General features: G+C 40.9%; 1 long non-coding RNA gene across 1 annotated transcript; it reads left to right on the forward strand.

Moving 5' to 3' along the window:
* Positions 1-248: 248 nt before the first annotated feature.
* LOC127353376 (uncharacterized) lies at positions 249-6,786 on the forward strand. Its single transcript, XR_007881278.1, has 2 exons — positions 249-626; positions 4,015-6,786. It is a non-coding gene; the product is annotated as an uncharacterized LOC127353376 (long non-coding RNA).
* The last annotated feature ends 714 nt before the right edge of the window (positions 6,787-7,500 follow it).

Below are 7,500 nucleotides of genomic sequence, written 5' to 3' on the forward strand. Positions count from 1 at the left end.
GAGGATTGGTTTCATATGATAATTAGACCCATATGCTAATTGCAGAGAAAGCTTGATGAATTTCTCCAGCCCAGCTCTCCACTCTAGTGCTGGCTCTCTCTATCAGCTGTCCCCAACGTCCCCCACTTCAAAGGCTCAAACTATCTTTACATAGCACTACATTTGCTCTGTCTCTTTCTGCTTCACAACAACGGTCCCTATCACTGTGTTACCCCCCCTCCAAAAATAAAAAGACAAGAACAGCAACAGCAGGAGGGGGAAGTAAAGGGGTGTCTGCTGTTGTTTGACATTTACAAGTCTCTTAGTGAAATGCATGATGCACATCCTTTTGAGTGTGTGCGCAGCAAGTGTAATTAGAACACGGCAGGCATGTGTTTGTCTTTGTGTTGTTGTATGGTGGAGGTATCAAGGACAAGTGCATTAATGAGCACCTGGAGAGGAACAGCTTGTGTCTCCTGGTTAGTGTGACCGCGAGCAGGGCGCAGACTCCTTCACTGACTCAGATGACGTGACTGATGGAGGGGGAGGTTTCTGTCAGATCTGGGGCACTCCCAGGAGCTGCAGTTTGTCTCGGCTGACAACAACGCTCACCAAAGGGGCCCCCATCCCACACATCAGCTGGAAAGGTGAGAGAAGATGTTGTCCTTCCCTCTGTACTTAGAGTCAGTACAGCTTCTCCTTTCCAAAATTCTTATATTTTCTTTCAAGTGTGCGTCCACTCGCAAATTTCCTTTTCATCCCTGTAAGAGTGTCATGCACAGCTGAAGTAGCAGCTACAAAATGCTCAAACAGAAATGCATAAGTTGTTTTATGAAGTAAAAATCTCATCAACACACTTGAACTTAAATCTAGACTTTCATATATCGAGCTTCTACCAAAACCTTAGCTCATGTGACACACAGATGGATGACCGTAAAGTAGTCTATTTACGCAAAGATAGATTAGATGTTTGTTCTGTATCATCAATCAACAACATTGGAAATACGTATATAAGTTTTTAGTCCTCAGCCATAAAAGTCAAACCATATCATCATCATAGGTTTGGTCAAATAAGGACGAAATAAATATCCACCAAATGTCGTATTGATATTTTGTGAATGGCAAAAGAACAAAGAGATAGAGTCATATCCTCAGTTACATATGGATTGTACAGGATGCATATGGAACCAGAGATATGAGACAGCAGCTGGATTTTTGGAGTTTGGCACTGCTTGAAAGTGTGCTAAAACACTGAGTCCAGTCTATAATGAAAAAAAAAAGCTCATACAGAGTCATCTGTGCCACTTAACAATCATAACACTGTCTGTTTGCTGTGACATTGATAATAACTTATTAGATTTGCTCTGTGGTATTACATTGCACTACTAATAGAATTACTTTCACACTGCTAATAGCATCACTGAAGTATCTCACATTCTCATCAATTCACAACATAATAATGTCCTATCTTGTTCCCTGTAGTGGCTTTAACATGAAAAACAAAAATGTACAAGCTTCCGGGGCAATTTGTATACACTGAGACTGATGGCTGTAGTCTGCATTTGTTACAGTGCATTAAGAGACTAGTGCTACAACTATCTCTCATTAATACAAGATGCACCTTAAAGATTCCATTATTGCCCTGGAAACAGCAGTTGACAGAAAAGTTACTCTACATGATCAAATTTACCTTTTTTCTGAACACTTCTTGTTCATGTTGGTTTAAAAGTGCTCAGAGAAAATGGAAATTCAAGTATCTACAATACTATGACAACTGGGCCAACTCCATCTAGTGATGTAGATCATATGATTGACAGGTCCAGAACTACTAAATGGACCTTGTTTTTTTTGTCGTGAGTTTTGTCAACAACAAGATTTTTGCTTTAATTGTATTCTGTAATGGGAGGTGGCAATAAAATAATGACAAGCGTGACAAACACTTTAATATACTCACATTGAAGTTTTACACGCTCTACTCAGTGATGGCTTTTCCAGGTTCCAGTCTGCTGGTGTCAGAGCTGCTGGTTTTATAGGTACATTGGCTCTCTACAACAGCTTTAAACACATGATACTCATTACAATAGAGCATCTCTTCAACTGTTAGGGGAAAATGAGCTCGGAAAATTGGAGCAGGATACCAGGCAGTCCTTCTCTTCCCTCCGCCTTCTCATTGCCTGCTTTTATTCAGCACACTTGGCTTTGGTGAAGTGAACACTGAAACAGGAAGAAAAGGCTCAAGGTGTTGAGATTGTGCTTTGCTTTAAACTGAGACAGGCCTTTGAAGTAAGTTCTCCATCCAGTCAGACTTACTTAGGGGGGTTGGATCTGCTTTGACTGCACTATGTTGGTAGTATGCTGTTTGAAATTTGCTGAACTGAATCAGCTTGTAGTATTCTGAATGCTAAGAAGGTCCATAGACTTGATAAGGTTATCGATACATTACTTTCTCCTAGCAGTTGAAATGTATCCATTGAAAAGCCCCAGCTGAGCCCACAGGGACACTTGTGCCTGTGTTACAGCTGCCCATGTTTACCATCCTCCACCTCAGGCTCTTTCCACTGAGAGAAAGATGCTGGCTAGGGTGCAACTCTGCAAATCCCACCTGGATGTGGCATTTGTAATAAACAACCTAGGGGCATGGCTGCCACCCTTTCTCTTTTCACTCCCAGCGCTCCTCCTCAAGGCCCTTCAACATTGTTCATAAGCTCCCCAAACAACCTCTAATTTGTGTCTTGATTAGTGCTGTGTAAATTGTGGTGTGTTGTTTCTTAAGGAACTCCATGGTTAACATTTGACATGGCTGTTTCGCTGCTTGCCTTTTTTTTCCCTCTCTCTTTCACACACATGCACACTCACTCTTCATTACTGTGATAGCACATGAGGGGGAAGATATAGTTATTCAGGGAATTATCTGCCTCATTGGTGCCATATCTCATCCCATGCTTTTCTGCCAAATGGCCGTGTTTCCATGGAGCCTGCCTGTGTTTACTGTGACGTGCCATGGCAGAGCCCTTTCTGGTACAGAGGGACTTAGCACACAGCAGTGGAGGGTATTTCAGTCCCTGTTTGGAGTTTTGGGGCTTACTTCTCCAGCTCTCCCCTCTCCTCCCACCTGCTCTCCTTGCTGTTCCTTCGCTGGGTGCCTGTGTGGCTGTGTGCTGGTGCTCCTGGCCCTGTTCTTAGACAGACACGGCTAATTGAAAGGGAAGGCTGCTCTCTGCTGATCAGCTCTGACAGCAGTGTCTTGCCAGAGGTGGGTGTGCCACCCCATGCTGAGAGTTTTCACAGCAAAATAACAGTGCTGTCGTGAAAAACACAGACCGTGCCACGATTACCCGGGCAGCTTGCCAAAGGAGCCTGATGAATTTTGCGGACAGAAGAAAGAGGGGAAACCCACTTTGTCTGCTTTACGACTTTGTGGAGGAGAGCTGTGCCAGCATTTAGTGAAAATCTAACAGGCAGTCTCCCGTTTCATTCAGGGTTAGAATGAAATGGAACCACATCTTTTTAAAAGAATGCAACAATTAATAATCATGTTTGATCACAGATGTACAGTCTGTCATTTTGTGCTGCTTTCCAATGTTACAGAATAAAAGGAATTGTTCACCCGAAATGTAATATTCAGGAGTTAACAGCTCGCCCCCTTGTCATCAAAACTCCGCTGAAGAAAATAAATAAATAAATAAAAAAATAAACATGCAGGAATTTTCATCTGGTCTTTATCCTACTAACTAACTAACTACTGAAGATAACAGGGATAACACAGAATTTAGCATTGGCCAAAAGTCCAAAATGTCCCTTGCCAAGGTGCATGGTGTTTGGAAATGTTTTATGGAGCTGTAGAAAGATGAAGGCAGACCTATATATAGAGTCTGAAGAAAGTGATGTTGATATATCATAACTGAATTGACTATTCCTTTAAGTCACATCTCAATCGCCTGATCTGGCAGATCATTTTCATTTGCTTCAGGATCTTATGTGAGGATAAACAGCACCTCTTTTAAACTTTTGTGTTGTGTCTTACCCCGCTTGCAGGTCCTCCCGACTGCCTGTATCAGAGGTGCCATGATCCAGTGTGACTTGATGCACCAGGACAGGCTGGGACCCCTCAGCAGGCCCACAATGGACAGCTGTGATTACTGCTGACAATAATTTATGGTCCCCTCTGATTGAAAACATGAGAGCTGGAGATAGAAAGGCTGGTGTTGAGTCAAGGCACCACCTTAAGATATAAAACTGAGGCCGCAGCTGCTGTCAGAAGCAGGACTCCTGCCAAGCTCTGCAGGCCTTCTGCCCATCCAGACAAACACAAGCTCTCATTTTGCTCTCTTTACTCTTCCTTTATATTTTCCTTCCTTCTTTTCTTTGCCTGGTTATAGTCCTCCTCTTCATTGTCTCGCTCGTAATTTTCTATCTTGCTAATACTTCTCCTATGTTTTATTCTCTATTTTCAGCTTCAACAACCTAGATGTCCGTCATAGTATGGAGGTACGCCGTTTGTAGTATTTGTCTGAAATAAAAGAGGAACAAATACTTATCCACCCTGGCTGATCAGGTGTCTCTACTGTGAGCTTTTCCAGCCCCGAGATTACCACGCTAATCCTAACAATAGCAATGTGCAGCTGGTTTGAACAACTATCTGCACCATTGTTTATGTTGTCATCCCTGCTGGATCGCACTCCTGAGGAGTAACCATTTTAGTGGATTTGCATTTACTATTTCAATGCCACATCCAGGGATGAAGAGCTCTTCTTCTAAAACGATGTATGTTCTGGGTATTATGTTCTATTTCTAAAGGAGGCCCTGAACTACAGAGAAGGGGTAGCAAAGCTCTTGTGGATATGAAACTGAAATTAAACAACCCCTAGATTGAATTGAAAAAGACTGAAATGGAATCAGATGGAATGGAAATATTTGCTAACAGGTCATCTCAAAATCTGCTGTCATTATATTGAATAGAAAACTGACTATGTTTAATACATGTTTTGAATACATCTATCGCACGTAATTTTATATTTGTACAATGGTTTGTACTAATTCTAGTGATGTAACAATTATAACTATATTAGATCTATATATCAGCTCTAATATTCTAATATGTAATGGTGCCAAGTAGTTTGAGTTTCAAAAATGTGTTTTAGTAAAGGCTTATTCTTGAACTCAAAACTGAGTCTCTCTACCAGTCTGTTGACTACTTGTAAAAATAGCACCCCAATCTAAGGACGGAATATGTTTCCTCTCAGAGCACAATGGTTTGCAGCAGCCTCAGAGTTATGTCAACAAGAGAGGGAATGGAATCCCCCCAAAATTCAAGGCGCACAACTTTGTCATAGTTCAAAAAAAGCATCTTTATTCACATCACTACATGATTAATAACGAAAGACAAATGTGTATTAGCTGCATAGTGGTAATGAAATAAACAGCCATATCCGTTAACCTGTCCAGTATATATTCTCTCTTTTGTCCAGTGTGTGCTGGGACAGAATCCAACCTCCCACGACTGTGATGGAGACACAAAAATCACCAAATTCATATAAAGATATATGGCATTCAAAATGGTTCCTTTAAGTTACATTCGTTCTCCTTTGGTGGGTGTGTTGGGGGTGAAAACCAATTCCACTGGATGATGAGCAGTGATGTGGGCCTATATAAACAGGGTCATCAGTGCACTATGGAGCCCATGTTCCACCTTTAAACACATTTACATTTAACTTTGTGGTGTTTTCTCAGAACTACCAGGACACATATCTGCATTCAGCTGCAGTTATAACTGGATGGTTAAAACACTACTACTTTCCACTTTAAACAATGTGTTGCTATGAATTGGCAGCACTGAATGTGACCTGCTGATGGCTCTCTGGAGAGTGGGAGGAAACCATATTAACCCAGATGAACACAGGAACTCTAAACAGAAAAGGCCGGGGTTAAGAATCAACACATGGATCTTATTGCACCAGTGGCACCAGTGCCAGTTTGTGACCTCAGACAAATAAGGCACATTTATAATCAAAAATTCTTTGAGCTCAACCATAATAATATATTTTCTACTGTGTCAAAAACAACTCACTTTCACAGCATTTAAAGAAAGTCTGTAATTCAGAGAAATGAAATTACAGGACAGGTTTAGCATCGGCCCACTGACAGTAACATAGAAATGTATGTCAGTGTCAGTAGTTCATTGCTTTAAATGAGACACATATTGTATATTGTAAGATTTAGTATACGAATGCAATGATAATAGATGTACCTATGATGATACTGTGTTTGAACATGAATATAGCATCTATTTAGTATATACAATCCCTGTTGATTTTGTACACGTCTCTTTAAAGGGACATTGTGTAGTGTTTTAAGTATTTTATTAGCTAAAATCAATGTCTTCATTCATAAATGTGTCCTCATTGGTGTAAAATTACCTCTGCCAATGATCTGACTTAACCTCGTAAGCGAAGAATTTCTTATCTGTATTTACATTGGAGGGGCAAGTCCATGGAGGCTTCCATGTCGTTCCGCCATTTTGAAAAACTATAATCGCCGAGAGGGACATAACGCACTAGCCTACCTGTCTAGCCAATCCACAACGCGTTTTCGTTCAGAGCCAGCGTCACGTGACTGAAACCAGCTATAATGAAGAAGGAAATCAGTGAGATAGCTTGTCACTGCCCCGGCACATTTAAAAGTCTGCACTGCACTTTAGTTAATAATGGAGGATCATACTTATGCCGACCACAGGAGAAGGAAAATCCTCGTCGCCAAAAAAACGAAAAAGGGAATTAAAAAGGCAACATGACCGGCGAATTCAAAAAACGAGGGTAAACATCGGGGTAGCTTTTCCCAGGTGGAAAGAGCTAATGAAGGAGAAAGACTTTCAAAGGGACGCTGAAGTTGCCTGCTTTCTCCTCGACAGGTAGGATTCTTGGCACATAACGGCTACCGTAGTTGCAATACGCATTTGAAAACGCGAGGCACTAGAAAGCACTATTCGTTTGAATGCAAAAAACAATTTCAGATGGGAGAAATTCCTACACAATGTCCCTTTAAGGGCTGTTTACGCAATCTTTGCTAAATTAATATGCAGTGTTATGAAATCCAACATTTATTTGCGTTATTGAGACATTAGCCCGACCAGAACAACTGCTGATGTGTAAGTTTTATCCTTGTGTACCTGATTATATAGGAGCAAACTTTGCACCTTCTATCCTGGAAGACTGTTTTTTACTTAATCTCACATGATATGACATTGTCCCAGAGACACCACAACCATTCATCACTTTGTCACCTCTCACAAGAGACTCACTGGTGTCTATTTATCCACTGGAAAAAAAAAATCTGGCTCTACTGCATGCACATACTATAGCCTCCATGACCATGTATGATCAACTAAGGAAAAAGCAAAAACTCCATAAATGTGAATTTAGACCTGTTTGAGTGGTCACATAAGTTATTAATGATATTGAAAATATCCATTATACTATTAGAGGAAAAAATGAAGATGCAGAAAGTGAAGCCAACATTATGGCA

This window comes from Dicentrarchus labrax, unplaced genomic scaffold, assembly GCF_905237075.1.
Source record: "Dicentrarchus labrax unplaced genomic scaffold, dlabrax2021, whole genome shotgun sequence".
NCBI lineage: Eukaryota > Metazoa > Chordata > Actinopteri > Moronidae > Dicentrarchus > Dicentrarchus labrax.